We start from the raw sequence: 18,590 nt of genomic DNA, 5'->3' as shown, positions 1-18,590 counted from the left end.
CAACGTTAACAAAATGCCTCTGTCTTGACGTGCTTCTGTACTAAGCGAACCTACAGGTCCACAGGTGCAGGAATGCTGAAAGTGGCAACACACCGCCGATATATTCTGCCCAACATGTGCAGCAATCCATCAATGCGTACACCCAGTTTTCCGCAAGCCCACAATAGGAACCCATCGAAACGACTGAAGTTGTCCGACAGGAGTACGTAATCGATGCTGAGGCATACTGTGCCCTAGTGTATGTGTTACAAACCCTGTTCATCACTAAACTCAGGTAAGTTACTGCCAGCAGAGTCAAAACAAGAGGGTGCACAGACAAACCTCCTGAGCGTCATCTGATTGGCGGTGGCCATGACGAATGAATCATCAACGCTACAAGCCCTCAGTAGCACACATTTTACGCTGCTGCCACTGAACGCAGTCCTTTTCCCCCTCGCAGCAGTGTGTAAACGTGGGAAACTTGTGTATCTGGTACTGTCAACCGTCTTCACTGTGGGGCGAGAGCCGCAGTGAAGGTAACAACCACGCTGCAAGCCACACATTAGAAAATGTGATTACTTTTAGAATCCTGATATTTTTAAGTCATTGTAAATTTTCCATATAATTGGACGTCTATTCCCCTGGATGGCTTCGGTACCATGGACTGTGACACGTGATAGTGCCATATCTATTTATTGCTTCATCTTTACCTTTTGGAAACGATCTTATAGCCCAAATTTTAGGTTAATATATCATTATGCTAATAAAGTCTGAATTTTTACTATTCTGTATCTTTTTCTCAATAACCTAAAATAATTGCTAGTTACTATGATACGCTCTGATTTGTAGCCTGCTACTGTGTACTCCGTTTGAAAATGCTGTAATTTCTTTTTATCATAACATGTGTTAACTAAGTAGTATGGCAATGGCATAATGGCATATATGCCAAAAAACCGACAAAAGAAATAAAATAAAATGTGAACAGGACTATGATGGAAAAGGAATATGTCTGTGTCTTCCTCAGTGGAACTGATATGTTCTGTGCTGGTTTAGGAGCAATGCGAACTCAGCCCAGATAAACAATATACAATAAGTTTTTTAATAAATATATAAACAAAAGCTCCTTCCAAGAGCACGTTAATTAAAGGAAATGTTTGTAGCAGTTCGTGTTAATCACTGATTTTACACAAGTTTGTAAATGGCCAGGTGGCCCCAATAAAGAAGAAAGTCAAATTCGGAGTTCACTCTCTCACAAACTAAGACAAAGGAGATGGAAAATTCCAAAGACATTTTTCAGCCTCAGGCGGAAGAGCCACTTCCTGGCGATGTCTGAGGTAGTTACTGGCGGCTCCGCTGTGGCGGTGATCGGCTGTGAGACTGCATTGACAGTTCTGATGTTTTCCTTAGCGACAAGCTCTGATGAACCACAACTGTGGTTGGCAACTGGCCGGGAGGACTAAGGAAAGACTGTTCTGGTGACGCTCGTGCAGCCACCTACCAGCCTGGTCTTAATCTGCAGGCTGCTGGTGTGGCCCCTGTCGCTTCACTGGGTTGGACACACTCACTGTGTATGAAGCGTTGCTGATAGGCAGGGCTAACAGCCCATACACAGCACCCCTCCCCACGATGGACGAGAGAGTGTGCCACGTCACTAAGTCCCAGGAGGCTCTCACCTTCCTCTTGGCTGTTCATGGAATCAGTGAGCCTGGAGGGCTCCATCGGAGCAGGTGTGTGGGACATAAGGGTGCTGACTTCGCTGGAAGCTGGAGGCTGAAAGACCAGTTGACACAGTGGCTGGTCAGCATCGTCCGTGGCCCTGAGAGAGGGAGGTAGTCCAACTCTGGAACAAAAGACTGTGAAAGACCACAGTAGAAGTGTGTGTGCACTGGGGGTACATTTGGTAGATTTGTTTGTGGCAGAGCCATCTTTTAGTTCCACTTCTCACAAGGTCTAGCCTCAGTGGCAGCAGTTCTTGGAGAAACAATGCTCGAACTTTATACTTAATTCAATAAGGGGGGGGGGGTTATGGCTGTTAAGGAGGGGGGTCAGATCAAGTCAGAAGAACGATGGAAACCTATGAGCAGTGTGGTCGCTCACGTAATTTCTCTGTTGGCCTGGCTCTGTATTGTGGGGTAGAGCGGTATGAAGCGAAAAATAGGGTCGTACATTAGCCAGTGGATAGTATCAATGCAGCTTTGTTAGCAGTGACTTATGTGCAGACAAACCATTCTGCCGATCTGCTGGATGTTGTATGGAAAGCTCCTTGGTCGAAAATACATGGGTCAGTGTCTGACTTGTTTGAGATTATTATGATGATGATGATGATGATGATGATATGCGTGACACATACGAGAAGCCACTGACTGAACTGATAACAATGAACCAGGAAGACCCTTAAAAGGGGCCTGCAAAATTTAAGTGGAGATATGGCCAAGGAGATGTATTACAACAGGGCAAATACCGCTAAGCTGAAACTGACAGTTGTGGTAATCTGCAACCATGTTGGCAATGTATCACTCTCACGCCAATATAGATGTTGCCTAACCAGCCGCTTTGTCAGCGCTATCCCCCAGTGTTCTGTTGGAGGAGTGACAATATGCGATGCCAGAGGGTGTATGGAATCATGTGATGAGTGCGATACTGTCCCCCTGTAGTAGGCTGCCTTTACGGGCAGATAGCTTGTTGCGACGATACCAAAAGGCTTGTGCTACCAGATAGTCCAGATGTTTTCAGTCCACTGGTCATCCTTGGTCCAGTAGTCAAGAGTACTTCTCAGATGACCAAGTCATTAGAGGAGTGACAGGCGATGAGTATCGCGTCTGCTTCATTGCCCACATGGAAAAAGACCACCTGTCATACATCAAATTCTGGGTGCTGGCCTGTTGGAAGTCTGGAGAGAACGTCAGAATTGGCAGGTTGAGCAGTGGAATGATACTTTATGTTTGAAGAGTAGATGGACAAAATCAATGCCTACTGCTAGAGACAATGCACTGCCCAGGTAAGAATATGTCTGGCGGCCTTTAACCATGATAAGAGGTTCATCATCCGTCAATAGTACAAGTTGTGAGGGCACAAACGACCAGAACTTCCTTTTCTATACAGCTCTAGCTGAGTAGGTCCTGCGTTAACGTCCTGGGGATAAATACAATAGGGCGTACCATGCTGTTGACTTCATGTGATAAAAGCATGCTCAAACCATAATCCAGTGCTGCCACAATTAATGGCTGACAGGTCATTGGCCATAAGACATTTCAGGTGCAGAAGAGCTTGTGTTTGGTCCCTAAAGACTGTCACATAGGCCTACAGATATCCAGTTCCATTTAACATTTTTCCTGTAATAACTAATAAAGTGGTTTGGTTTTGATTTTATTTTACTTTAGGGCGCAAAAAACAACTGGTGTCATACGAGCCCAAGTCAAAACTATAGAACACGAAGACAGAGAGGAATTAAAAAACGACTGTACATCAGCCTCAATTGACATAACAGAACACAGCTAAAACAGGCATGTGGAAAAAGGACTAAAAGAGACACCTTACAGAAACGGAAGTCCAAACCTAAAAATTAAATGGCCTTCGCCATATTGCTTTGGCGGATAAAAAGTAAAACGCGGTCGAGAACCCGCGCGTCATTTGCTAAAACGGCTGATAACTCAGGCGGCAAACCCAAGCAGGAACGTAAGCTGTTAAAAAATGGGAATTCCATCAGGAAGCGGTGGACAGTTAAAACTTGGGCGCAATTTGTACAAAGTGATGGGGTAGCGCCACTTATCAAATGACGATGGCTAGAAAAGGCAGTGCCCAATACTCAGCCTAGTTAAAATGACCTCCTCCCAGCCGAGAGGAGGTCGTCCAAGCCGCTGGGAGAGGCTTAATAAGCCGGAGCTTATTCCCGTGAAGGGAGGACCAATGGCGATGCCAAATGGACACCACCTCCTGACAGACGGCAACACTTAGGTCATCGGAGGGAATATAGGAACTCGCGGACTGAGATACGAGGACTGCAGCCTTGGCAGCAGCTTCAGCAGCCTCGTTTCCTGGCAGACTGACATGACCGGGAACCCACAAACATCACACTGGCTCCACCAAGAGTGACCAAGTGCAAGTTTTCCTGGACCCACTGCACTAAGGGATGGGCGGTGTATAGCGTACATAGACTCTGAAGGGCACTGAGTGAGTCTGAGCAGAGAACACAATTGAAAATGCTGTGTCGCTGGACGCACTCCGTGGCCTGAGACAGAGGAAAGAGCCGAACAGTGTGCCAGAAGCCGATATCGAAAGACATGGGCATCAACGACGAAGGCACACCTGACACACGATCAGTCAGAGCCATCAGTGTACACAAAGGTATTAACGTGAAGTTCCATGCGAAGGTCGTGAAACTGAAGGCGATAGACCGAGGCTAGAGTAGTGTCCTTAGGAAGCGAATGAAGGCCAAGGTTAACATGGGGCGCTTCATGAAGCCATGGTGGTGAAGGGTTGCAGATAGTGTGAAGTTCAGCCAGCATAGCAAGTGCCGAAAGTTGACTCCAGGATGTGCCCCATACTAGTGATCAAATGAATCATCAAAGGAGGAGGCATAGGATGGGTGGCCACGCATGGCACAAGAACAGCATGCATACTTGCTGAGGAGAAAGTATGGCGGTACGATAGTGGTAGTTCAGCAGCTTCAGCCTACAGACACTCAGCTGGGCTAGTGTAAGAGGCGCCTGTGGCTAAACAGATGCCACGATGGTAGATAGTGTTGAGACAGCGTAAGAGGGATGGACGTGCTGATGCATAAACAAAGCACCCATAGTTGAGTTTCGAACAGAAAGGGACTGGTACAAATGGAGGGTGGTTCGATCAGCAACCCAGAAGAACCATTGAGGACACTAGGACATCGAGAAACGGCATACAGTGGGCTGCTAGGTAAGACACATGGGAGGACCAAGAGTGTTTCCTATCGAGCATGAGCCCAGGAATTTCGTAGTTTCAACGAACGGAAGGGCAACAGGCCCAAGATGTAAAGATGGTGGGAGAAACTAACTGCGTCGCCAGAAATTCATACAGACGTTTTCGTCAGTGGAAAAGCGAAAGCATTGTCGGTGCTCCAGCAGTACAGACGATCAAGACATCGCTGAAGATGCTGCTCAGTGATGGAGGTCCGCGGAGAACTGCAATAGATGGCAAAATCGTCAACAAAAAGGGAGCTGGAGATGCCTGGCAGGAGACAGGCCATTATAAGGTTAATGATGATAGCAAAGAGGACAATGCTCAGGACAGAACCCTGAGGCACACCGTTTTCCCGGATAAATGTGTCTGACAACGCACAACCCACACGCACCTTGAAAACTCGGTCTTTTAAAATTGCCTGAAGGAAACAGGGCAGGCATCCATGGAAGCCCCACATGTAAAGAGTATGGAGGGTACAAGTTCTCCAGCTGGTGTCTTAGTCCTTCTCCAAATCGAAAAACACGGCCACAATCTGGAATTTCAGCAGAAAACCAATAATGACATGAGTGGACGAAGTAACTAGATTGACGACTGCAGAACGCTGCGCTCGAAATCCACACTATAAATTCGTCAGTAAATTGCGAGACTCTAGCCAACATACCAGCTGGGAATGAATCATATCAGTCTTAGGTATGGGTATGACGGTGTCTCCATGCCAGCGTCCGGGAAATGTGCCCTCTGTCCAGATGCGGTTGTATGTGTTAAGCAGAAAGTGCTTGCCCGCAAGAGAAAGGCGCTGCAACATCTGGATGTGGTCAGCGTCTGGCCCTGGGGAGGAGGATCGGAACGAAGCGGGAGCGTGATCTACCTCCCTCATAATAATGGCGGCATTTTAGCACTCACGATTCATAGAAGAGAGCTCGAGCCGACTCCGCTCGTTTCCGATGCAGGAAGGCGGGGTGATAGTAGAAAGAGCTCGAAACTTCCGCAAAATGGCGGCCCAATGTGTTGGAGATAGCTAGCTGTTCGTCCAAGACAACATCGTCTGCTACTGTCAGGCCGGAGATTGGGCAATGGATCTTGGTCCCTGAGAGCCGTCAGAGGTTGGCCCACACGACAGAGGAAGGGGTGGAACTGTTAAAAGAACTATTGAGTGAAATCCAGCTAGCCCTTTTGCTATCCCGAAGAACGCGACGACGCTTTGCGCGCATCTGTTTCTAATGAATGAAGTTTGCCATCATAGGATGACTGTTAAAAACGCGAAGAGCACGTCTCCATGCGCGAATCGCGTCGCGGCACGCCTCAGTCCACCAAGGGACTGGAACGCGACATGGTAAAGAGAAAGTGCGAGGAATGGAATGTTCTGCAGCAGGAAGGGTAACATTTGTGAGATATTCCACTTGATCATCACAACTGGGGAAACCATGTTCTTCGAAGGTCGCCAGGGAGGAGTAAAGCTGCCAGTCAGCTTTAGTAAGCTGCCATTTGGGCGAGCACACAAATAGGGTAGGAATTAGCAAACGGATAGCACATGGGAATTGGTCGCTCGAGTTAGTGTCAGAAAGAACAGACCACTCAAGACGATGGGAAGCTGGGTAGTGCAGAAGGAAACGTCCAAATGGGAAAAGGTGTGTGAGGAGTCGGAAAGGAAAGTGGGTGCTCCAGTGTTAAGGCAGAAGAGGTTGAGTTGAATAAGAAGATCAGCCAAGAGGTCACCTCTCTGACAGGTCCTGGAAGAACTCCAAAGGGAACGATGCACATTAAAGTCACCAAGTAGCAAAAATGGGGAAGGTAGCTGCCCAGTAAGCTGAAGGAAGTTTGCCCTTGTGACATCCAATGACGAAGGAATATAAATGGTTCAGAAGGAAAAAGTCAGGAGGGGAAGAAAAAGGCAAACTGCAACAATTTGAAGATGGGTAGTCAGAGATGGGTTGACTATGAATGTCATCTCGTATGAGCACCAGGACACCCCCACGAGATGGAATGCCAACCTCAGGGGGAAGGTCAAAACGAAGTGGTAAGAAATGTGAAAGCTCAAAGTAGTCATGGCGCAATTTAGTTTCCTGAAGGCGGACACTGCGATGCTAAAAGCAGACGTAAATCATCCTTATGGGACCGAAGGCCACAAACGTTCCACTGGAGGAGAGTCAAATGACAAGAGATGCCAAGTGACAGCCCGTGAAGAGTCGCTACTACAGGGCACAGAAGCAAGAGGATCCTGCTCCATGGGGTCCAAAGAAGCAGTGGGTTGCTTGTGCAGTCAGTCTGTGAAGTCCAACGCTGAAAAACGCTTGGTGGTGCACACTGGCGACATGGAGCTGGCCAGGCTAAGATGATATGTGGCAACATCATCGAAGAGGATCTGAGTTGGCAAAGGAGAAGACTGTTTGCTTTTGGTGGACTACTTCGAGCCTTTCCAGTCAGAGGAAGACTCTAGTGTTGTTTGGTTGGAGGGACGAAGGAAGTCTGCATGAGAGTACTACTACTGTCCTTTCCCACCTACCGGTTGTGTAGCTGGTGGCTTCACCACTTGATTTGAGGCAAGAGCTTGATGGCTTCTTGCACAGCTGGACGGGGGGGGGGGGGTGATGGCGATACGTTGACACTGGGTGAATTCACAACCTCGGAGCTGAGTTGGAGGTTGCATATCCGCGTGGCCATGTCCTTCATGGAGCGAGGGGGTAACAAGAACATAACTATAGGTGCCAGACAGGAGACTGCAGGGTTACGACTAGCCAGTAACTTGCGATGACTGGGTATGGCACTTTTTCCTTTACCCAGCAGACAATCGCCCTCATGCGCATCCCTACCACAGGTTACACATTTGCCTGGGTGTTGACAAGACGTTCTGTGGTGGCTGAAACGATTACACTGGTATCAGTGGGTTCAGAATGTCTTGCCAGACTGAATTTCGTAGCCTACTTTTATCTTGCATGGAAGCACCATTCTAGGAGGAATCTACCTTTTCATTACACAATGGACGGCAGTAATCAGAGAGGTAAGATTGGATTTTGGCCTCGGTTAGACCAATGAGCACCCTGGTGTAAATTACACTATGGGAAGAATTCAAAGTTCAATGGGCCTCAACACGAACAGGGTAGCCAGGGAGACGCAAGGCAGCAAGCAGTTTTTGTGCTTGGGAATCAGAAGTAGTCTCCAAAAGCACATTGCCATTCCATAAATGAGCAGGAGTTCACAGGGCAGGCAACTGCACAAACACCTTTCTCAATAATAACCGGATTTACCATGGCAAAGGACTGACTGTCTTCAGTGCGTGAAACCACAAGGAACTGTGGTGCAGCAGGAAGGGTCTTTGAATCATTAGCCTCATTACGTTTACGTTTTGTAGACGCTGAGTGCAAAGATGATTGTCTCATCACGAAGAAATCCCCATGATTGCCAGTGTCTCCGATGGCATGCTCCTTCCAACTAGGGGCCCCTTCACAAAGGGGCGCACCCGCCTTAGGTGATTGTTCACACCTCAGGTAAAACCTCCCGGACACCTGACAGACGGACCAATCGGCAATTTGGGAAGGTTGCGGCTCAGGCAATCACCCCTCCCTGGGCCTGGCCTTTACCAGTGGGTACATGTGAACCCTACCTGTCGATCTGAGGCTGGGAATTACACGTTACCCAGTCACCCGTTATGCGTCAGTCGTGCGTGCCGGCCTTTAGAAGTTCACAGGGAGGAAGAAGAAAACGAGGAACCTCAAACGCCGAAGCAGAGGAATGAGAGGATAAGGGAAACAAAGAAAGAAAAAGGGAGCGAAAAACAAAGGTGATACTGTTCTTACGTCAGCGACAGACAATGCAGAACATTCCCCATAACATCCCAGGCATGTCTTCCAAGGGAGGGAAAAAAAATAGCAAGAGGATAGACACGCAGCACGGAAGGGAAAAAAATGTTGCCAAGGCGGGGGCCCTGTGGTAGCGAAGCACGAGTCCGCCAAAGAGTGGTGAGCCCTCTGGAGGGCTGATGAAGCGTATCTACTATGGCTGCTGCATGGAGAATGAATTTTCTATACTATTTTGATTGGCCTAAGCCTGGCTGTAGTTGCTTAGTATCATTAGGTGTCTGATGTTGGATGGCCTGAATAATGTGGTTCATAAAGAAATAGCATTTGTCCTTGCCGTACTACACACTTGTGTGCTGGAGCACAACAAAAAGGGAGTCTAGGTTGTTTGCTAATACTCGAGCATTTTTTTTTACATGTAACAGTAATGTCATCCAGCTGGTTTGCTCTTCCGGGCATATCCTGATTCAGATTTTCAAAGTATCATGGAAAAATAGTTGGGGGGGGGGGGGGGGCTACGATGCCAAACGGAAGTCTGTTGTGGCAGAATAGCCTAGAAGAGGTGTTGATCACTAAACTGTTTCATGAGGCCTCGTCCAAAGGGAGTTGAAGATAACCACACTACAAGTGAATCTTTATGAAGATCTTGCCACCTGCATAGCATGCCTTAATGTCCTTGAGCTTAAGGATAGGGTAGGTGTTGATAAAGGACTGTGCATTAATCGTAGACTTTAAATCTCTGCAAATCCTGTGGGACATATTTATCTTTTCTACAATAATGATCAGGATGTCCACCGACTGTTAGGTACTGCCTTCAAGATGTTTTCCTCTTGTAGGTACTGGAGCTCCATTTGTAGCTTCTCCCTGAGAACAAACCGAATGTTGCATGCCTTGAAGAAGTGAGGCATGGCTGACAAAGTTGGGCAACATGAACCTCAAAACCTGTGACGCCAGTCGAGGGTTGAGAAATAATTTAGTTGTATTTGTTGCGTAAGTCCCATAGATATGAGCTGGCCATTGCAGGCTGCACGCTGTTAGCAGAGTCCAGGACTTCCAAGCCCAAGGTGTTAAACAAGCCCATGAGGATGTTCATGGCCCCTTCCTTGCTGACCATCAGAATGCATGCCATTTAGATGATAGACTGGTACTGAATCTGAGCAGTAAACTGTCCTCTGACTTCAGTAATACCATTGCTGTAGCTGCGGGTTGTCTGGAGAAAGCCTGAATTGGAAGGGAGTCGATGCAATGATAAGTCCCCAAACAAGATAGTCATGGAAGAATTAGTATCAGTCTGGAACACCATTGGATGGTATTAATTTCCACTGTGAGAGTTAAGAGTGAGATAAGGTGGTGGTGGTAGTTAGTGTTTAATGTCCCGTCGACAACGAGGTCATTAGAGACGGAGCGCAAGCTCGGGTTAGGGAAGGATTGGGAAGGAAATCGGCCGTGCCCTTTCAAAGGAACCACCCCGGCATTTGCCTGAAACGATTTAGGGAAATCACGGAAAACCTAAATCAGGATGGCCGGAGACGGGATTGAACCGTCGTCCTCCCGAATGCGAGTCCAGTGTGAGAGATAAGGAGCACAGCCTGGACATGTAGGACATCCAGTGAGGCGGCCTCAGGCACCTCATCTAATCCTTGAGTCAGAGATAGAGGAGCTCCATACAGACAACAGATGTTCATCTTTAGGGGTCACTAAGAGACTTCAGCTTTGTGTCCCATTTTACTGCACGAGGGACGTCTTACACAGTGATAATGGCACAGTTGCCATAGTTTTTGCAAGTGTTTGCAAGTAGGGAGCAACTCAGTTCAGTTGGAAGGCTGGCTACTTTCTTTAGAGGAGCCCTGCAAGGCAACAGAAGATTGGATAGATTGTTCAGAAACTCTGATGATGGGGGAAATAGGATCTTTGATTTTGAGGTGGTCACTGAGGTCCATCATTTGGTGACTGGATGAGGATCATGTCCCAGGCTAGGAAATTTGGGAAAAATTGTTTATATAGGGGTTTGGTACATTGGAAAAGGCAGTCTCTGGACAGACCCTGAACCTGGCAGTTCATTCCCTATAAGAATATAAATTAAGCCCATGGCAGCTAAAGAACTGTAGCCACAACGTGCACTTGTGAATCAAAATAGTCGAAGAGAGAAGACTCCAATGTTGTTCATATGGGAGGGCATGGGGCTCCACTTCCGAGTTGATCTGCTGTAACAAGTGGTAAAAAAAACGCACTTCTGAGTGTCACCTACGATACCATGGACCAGAAAATATTGCTCCACCCAGGCCATGTAGTTCACACATGGTTTGATCTTTTGTCTAACACTTGGAATGGCAGAAAACGCCAAGTGCATGTTGACCAGATATTGCGACAATTGATTTTTAACATTTTATTTGCTGGACAGCCAACAAACAAGTGGTTGGCATTCTATTTGCTGCAACTGCATATTGGTAATGGTATAAAAATGTAGTGTAGCTGCTGTGGTTGAACGTAAGGCATGTTATAGTGTTGTTGAACCTTCTAGAGCTTAGAAGCTTCTTGTGCCTGTACTGGGTTGAATCATGCATAATATCTGCCTCTGTAGTTGCACGACTCTTGCCACTCTGCATTCCACTTCTATGATCGTTAAATTGAGGGCGTTTAACAGTTCCACAGCTAGTATTCATTTATGGACCTCCTCTGTCAAGATTAACTGCTTTGGACTGCTGATCTGCTGTTCCATTTCCAGGAATGCCACAGGGAGCCCCACATGGTATTATACTCAATCCTACACGCATTTGGCAAACTCCCAGTTCAAACCCCTTCCTATCATAGAGACCAGTTTCATGGGCTTTTCATTTAATCACTGGATACAAAGTCTGGGCACAGCCAATTCCCATATCTGCCCTTTTCCTATACAATCTTGCGCTTGTTTCGAAAACAATCAGTGTAGACAGAACATTAAAATCTAAATGCCTTTTTCTGCAACTTTTTTGGTGTACATTGCTCGAGACCTTTTCATTTCTGCATCTACGTTCTGCAGACCACGGTCATCAGATCCTTGTTCTTGGAAATAATGTAGCTAGAAGAGTTCTGGCACAAAGAGTACTGCCATTCCATCCCATACTACTCCTCTACATGTACCAATTCTGGGACAAATTAGATTGTCTCCTAAGGTCACATCCCTCCCCTGTGCTAGTTCTCAAACAATGGGCATTTTCTGCGCTGTAGTCAGTTCATTTATTCTAAGTTTACAAAGGTGGGAAATCCAAAAATCATTGGTTTTCCACACACTTGTGACATTACAGTTCACTTTCTCTAACGTCCACTTGCGGTATGTTTAAACAGTTTTCCCCAACCCTCTGACATCACAGTTCAGACTATTGTCACCTTAAGCTCGAAATCCAAAAAGCTCACTTTTCCCCCAAGTTTAAAATAGAAGGAAAACTGAATTCACTTAGTGTAAGTTTAAAATGACGGCAAGCCCTCTGGCTGACAGAGCCAGAGAACTTGTCCTAACTTTAAAACTGTGTAGGTCATGGATGCAACCTGTATTACTGGCAAACACTCGTTACTGGCATTTTTATGGGTAGCACAATGTGGTAGTTTAAATTAAGACAAGTTGATCCTATCCTAAGACTACACCGGGAAGTGGCCCCCTTTCGCAATCTTCCAAAACACAAATTGTGAAGTGCACGCACATGGAGTTGCACTGAGTCAGAGAGCTGCAGCCACCGCTCTCAGCCACCAAGCTGACAGAGCCTGCATGGTGCTGTGCCCTCGCTGCACTGCGTGAGACCGTAGCCTACTGTCTGGTGTTACATGTCGACGACAGTATGTCCAAACAGAGTCTGCTACACAGTTTAACAATTGCTCCTACTTTAATTTTAGAACTACACTTTATCGCCACAAATATTCTGTGAACCCTCTCCACCATCCACATTCACTCATTACATATTGGAGCATACAGGATTTTATGGGAGCAGAACAGTACCTAGTCCATACAGGTACACTTTCATATGGGCTATATGCAAATTATGATCCTAGCAGGGTGTTGATGAGGAGGAGATAGGTGTTTAACATCCCGTCAGCAATGAGGTCATTAGAGAGAGCACACGTTCTGATTAGGGAAGACTGGAGAAGAAAAGCATCGATGTAACTTCGAAGGAACCATCCTGTCATTTGCATTAGGCGATTTATGGAAATCATCCAAAAACTAAATCAGCATGGCCTGACATGGGTTTGAACGGTCATCCTCTCGAATGCGAGTCCACTGTGCTAACCACTGCACTTCATCACTTAGTTGGTGTGTGATTTCGTTCAGTTTGTTGTCATACTTACTTCATAAGTGCTCCAAACATCTAGAATTGATTGGAATTGTGCCTACAATGCTATTTCCTTTACAGTTCATGACATTTTCTGATAACTATTCCAATTAATTTAACTCTTCCATTCGCTTCTCCTGCACTTTAGTTAAAAATGGTTCTATTGCTCTTAATCGTCTCAGTTTGATATCTTCTACACAAAGTCTAAAGACAATATCACCTCTCTGTTGGTTGTTATGCAGTAGAAGGTGTTGTGAAACCACATGTAGAGGACTGTGGAATAACTACTTAGGCGAGCGACGTGGAATAATATAATTTTACATGTTTAGTTGTAGATTTTGGGCAATTTGTTACAATTTTTGGTTAATTCTTTACAGTTCCTACTGTAAGATGTAGATGTATGGGGTGAAGTGTTAGGTAGACTCCAGGGCATAGTGCTTCAATTGTTCTATTTCCCACCACTTTCCTGCTTCATACGGAATCCAAACTTAATCCAACATACTTCAAGGTAGTCTACCAAAAATCAAACTCCTCATGACCTTAGTTTTCCAAGTTCGACGATAGTCTGCACTATTTCACTACAGTGTAACACATCTGAATGTCTTACAGTCTAGCAGGATTGTAGAATTTCCCACAAAACTGCATGCACAGCCATTTCACATCACATTTCCAGATGCCTACTATCACGATCTGCAAGAATACCACCTGCACAAGTACCCTTGTTGGAGCAACCATACACCCACTCACTGGAGATATAATGATGTATTTTGTGCCATTTAAGGGAATGGGATACATAACAAATATTTAGGTATAACACTATAACGTAAAAAAAGAAAAAGCTTGTTTCCTGTGCGCATTTCTTGTGCATTTGACACGTTCCACATCATAACGGTTTTTCCGTGCTTTGATCAATGGAACACTAACTTTAAATACTGTCTGGTAATGACAGAACACCGATTGCGTATCAATATACAGGGTGTTTCAAAATGATCATACAAGTTTTAAGGCGTTGTAGCATTTATTACGTCGCACTTACAATTTTAAATAACACACCAACTGAAAGAGCAACTCAAACAGTTTTGTTTGTATACCTGTGCGCAATGGGAACAGTATGGAATAACAAAGAGTGACTGAAAAACGTATTGAACAAGTGCGAGTCTTTCACGCTTAGCCCCAAGAAATATCCCCGCGGAAAGTTTATGAGCCTTTATTTTTCGGCGAATCAACTGTAGCTGATGTTTCATGGTTAAACGAAGTTGTATCCGACCGGTGGACTGGGCGCATTTGACAGCATTTTATGCATGACTTCCACGTACACACACACACACACACACACACACACACACACACACACACACACACACACTATCTGACGCGATCATGTGTATGTGCCTCCGATACCAGCTGATCCATCCGACTTTAGAAACTGTGCATTTGCAACAGTTGCTCCTGACACATTTATCAAGGTTTCGGAACACCTCTCCTATCGACTGTGTGTGTTCGGTGTTCACACTGTATAACTGTAAGAAAAATTGTGTTTCTCTTTCATTTGGTGTATTATTTATAATTGTAAGGTGAATGAAATATGTGCTACAATGCCTTAAAACCCGTATATTCATTTTGAAACACCCTGTATTAAACTGATGCTAAAAAATCACACATCGCAGTGTATATGTATGTATACAAGTTCATGCTCTTTCCTCGCAAGATAGTGAAACTGTAATATAATCACGACATAAACTAATACATAAACCTAAGAACAGCCGAAAGAAACATCGTTCAAAGTAGTTTCCTGGATCGTGTGGCTGTCTAACCATAAGGAAGAACGGGGAAACAGCCACCCTTTTCTATTATTATTATTATTATTATTATTATTATTATTATTATTATTATTATTATTAATGTCAATTTACACATCACTTTGTAAATCTTGAATTAGTACATATTTTTTGTATTTCTAGACATTATTTATATAACAGATCACAATTGCTCCAGTGTCCAAGAAATGAGAGACTTTTCTAAGGTACCAGTGTTACGGGCAGTCTTCAACAGTAGGCCTAGGTCTGAGTGTCTTAGAAAGTCACAGGTGGATTCCCCAGGGAACATCTTTCCCCATCTGCAAAAGGTAATTACATCTCCCATGGTTACTCTGACTCCTGTTAGTGTACTCTGTGACGAACAGGACAGATCAACTTCCCAAGGTTTGTTGTTGACTTGGCGACAGCTATGGATCTGTGGTTAAATATTATTACAACATCCTTGAGTTGCTATAACCTTAAAATACTTTACACGTGACATCGCTATGGCTCCTATATCATCCATTTCTATATATTAATGTTAAAACTGATTAATAAAATCTCGACTTCCCATTAAAAAAATATATTTTAAGAGAAATGGATGCGCAGTCAAAGTTGTTAATCTATGACGCAGATAATCGTGACTGGCTTAATCACTGACTAATAAGGCCTGAACCAGGCACTCATTAATAACGTAGCCTACTCAATAATCTGGGCAGGAGTCCTGACACACAAAATTCTGCACTCATCTCAGTGTTACTTGAAACGGTGGACAAATCATTATCGAGAAAAACTGCTAATCTCTTTTCGGATTATTAACTGCAGTCGAGTAAGCGGCGCACCGACAGCGATACGCCGCAAGCATCGGCACGGTCGACTCCTCCCGCTGGAGAAAATGCTTGTGCGACACGACAGTGCCCTACTCTCAGTCATACAAACGCAACTTCTTTCCGTCTTAGTGACTGGGAGATGGTTCGCCGAGGCAAAACTGCAACCTTCACCAGGCTTATTTACTTAATTTTTCCATCCAGCCATAAAACTCATCAACGAGGTAACAGCAAAAGATAAGAAGAAATACTGTAAATTGTTTTACATACATGATAAACACAAATTTAAGCACCCACAGAAGATTCAGGAATATGACAAGAATGATCATTTGAACAAAGAAGCGTAGTAAATATGGGCTCTAAAATGCATACCGCATGAGCTACAGTATCTGCACTTTTTCATCTTCACTATTGTGAAACTTCTCCTCGACTGACGAAGGGCTCATAGCTCTTAAGGTACGCATTTTAGAGAACATGTTTACTACATTGTTTTTGCTTCCAGTAATCATTCCTGTCATACCCTTGAATACTGACCATTACTTCTGGGACACACTCCAACCACGCTCCAAGTCAACTGCATTAACTTCTTACTTCTTATGAACTCTTCGCTTGGCGTCACTGAACGCAACAGCCTTATGGTGGAGTTAGTGGAAAGTCCAGCATAACATTATTTTAGTTTTGGTTTTCACTTTCCAAACAATTAACACAAAAAACTGAAGCATCGCAAGTGATGCAAAGAAAGGACACAGCAAAAAATGTGCTAGTCGTTACAAAAAGAAAAGCTGTGTAAGTCTCTAGCCATGCTTAGTATAACAGATTATTTACAATTATTTCTTTACCCGTGCTGCAGTCTAACAGGAGCTGTTATGTAACACTCTTTCTTCTTCCATCCTACTTCAAATGGGAACGACATCAAGGGCCTATGACTTTCATTGGGACCATGGCCGTTGAAGTCCTATTGTGTTCAGATCACCAGCGGTGTTCATGGCTTTTGCTTCATATGACATCTCCACGCGCAGTCTCAATGGACGATCTATTTCGCTGGAGACCATGCAGCGTTTATTCGTCATAAATACTGAGACTCTGACGCACAGCTTCAGAGGAATCTGTTGGGCATATCGCCCGACAATATGCGACGAACATGCAGACAGCCCTTGTCGGCGGAAATGGACTATGAAGAGAAAGATGATTCAGAGCGCTGCGGTTTGCGACCAACTTTCTCTAGACAACATGATACCAGTAGCGCTTATTGGCAACAGGGTCAAATGCACACACACTTTCCGGAGATCGCGAAACTGCGACGAGCGGATGATGCTGTCGATAACTGAAATAGCTGCGTGGATCGACCGAAAACTGATTATTAAAACTATCGTCTAAGAAACTATCGCAGAAGTTATTAATATTTAACGATTCGCAATACAGACTTAGTATTCACACTAACTGCCAAACGGTAGAATGCCAGTGAATTTAATACTTTCACTGAATATGAATAGTTGTTAGAAGTGACTGAAATTCCAAAAGCAGTGAGTGAAATGAAGGCGACCTGTCTTTTTGTATAAACAAATATTTATTCATAACTTACCAATAGTGAAGATATTAATACTACAGAAATTGACACTCACAAGGATAAAACACATTTTGCTTTATGGTTGATCACTTCTGGTGTTTCTTTCGCCATATGAATGGAACTTCCACGTCTTGGGCACTAATATCCATTAAGAACATACAAGGTACTTAACCGACTGCTTCATTTGACACGGCAGCAGAAAAAGTCGCATCGATAATGGTGACACCAATGACAACAGTGGAGGCTTTTTTTTCTTTTGACTGAAAAGCTTTAGGATTGTAATGGTACTTACAGTAACACTTTTCAAAAGCTTAAGAAAGTGCAAATGATAAAGATAAAATAGATGGTAGGCAATGAAAACCTCTTAACCCCATTTTGTTAAATTTTGCAGGTGAAGCAAAAACAGTTTCTTAATATTATAAAATGATACAGAAAGTGGCTACATGTGTGACTGTATAGCAGAAGCCTAGTTATTGTCGTATTAGAGAAATCTGTGCACTTCCAAATCTCTGATTATGGAGTTACTGGAATTACGAGTTTTCACAGTCAGATGGAATTACGAGGGTTTCATTGCCTACTGTCTAAACGAAACATACAAGTTAGCACTTACTTTCGGTCTCGGTAGAATACTTCATCTAGAAATAATTCAAAAGCCAAGATCGCTTAAATGCTGTTTACTGGATAACCGGTTTCAGCACACTAAAGGTGCCATCATCGGATCTGAATGTAGAATAACAGTTATAAACCATTTGTATATAACGATACAGTTGATATAAAATCATTGTCACAAAAGAAAAAACAACTGCTCTCATGGTCATTCTTTTCCATAAAATATGTAAAACCGACCATGACCAGCGGTCATGTGCCAAATAGTTTTATCTTGTGGCTTCGGTTTTACATATCTTGTGGCTTCGGTTTTACATATCTTATGGAAAAGAATGACCATGAGAGCAGTTGTTTTGTATCTTTTGTGACAATGATTTTATATCAGCTGGTCTGCCTTATGTATCGTTATATCCAAATGGTCTATAAATGTTAATCTACATTCAGATCCTATGATAGCACCTTTAGTGTGTTAAAAGCGGTTATCTAGTAAACAGTATTTAAGCGATCTTGGCTTTTGAACTATTTCTACAACAGAGTGATCGCCCCACTATGTACTATACTACGTGTTCACTGCAAAATCGTTCATCTCTCACCTTTTTATACTTTTTTTTTCTTCATCTATTGCAAGGTTAGTTTGAGCCAGCTGCCACGTTTATTTGAAACCGGTGCAATGGATTTCTTTAATGAATTATGTTTCAATGTACGCTCGATTGGTTAAGTTGCTGTCTGATCCAGGATCCACATTGGCGCTGCACAATATTTTTGGGCGTCTCTTTTTCGGGGTGCAG

At 44.3% G+C, this 18,590-nt stretch overlaps 1 protein-coding gene across 1 annotated transcript in view; it reads right to left on the bottom strand.

Moving 5' to 3' along the window:
• Positions 1 to 1,124: 1,124 nt before the first annotated feature.
• LOC124595961 (ubiquitin-conjugating enzyme E2 H-like) overlaps positions 1,125 to 18,590 on the bottom strand; it is a 53,101-nt gene continuing 35,635 nt past the window's right edge. The window contains exon 2 of the mRNA XM_047134894.1: positions 1,125 to 1,819. The gene's annotated coding sequence lies outside the window, so the exon portion shown is untranslated. The remainder of the gene's footprint in view (positions 1,820 to 18,590) is intronic.

This window comes from Schistocerca americana, chromosome 2, assembly GCF_021461395.2.
Source record: "Schistocerca americana isolate TAMUIC-IGC-003095 chromosome 2, iqSchAmer2.1, whole genome shotgun sequence".
Classification (NCBI taxonomy): domain Eukaryota; kingdom Metazoa; phylum Arthropoda; class Insecta; order Orthoptera; family Acrididae; genus Schistocerca; species Schistocerca americana.
This window is presented reverse-complemented; position numbering and strand designations above follow the sequence as displayed.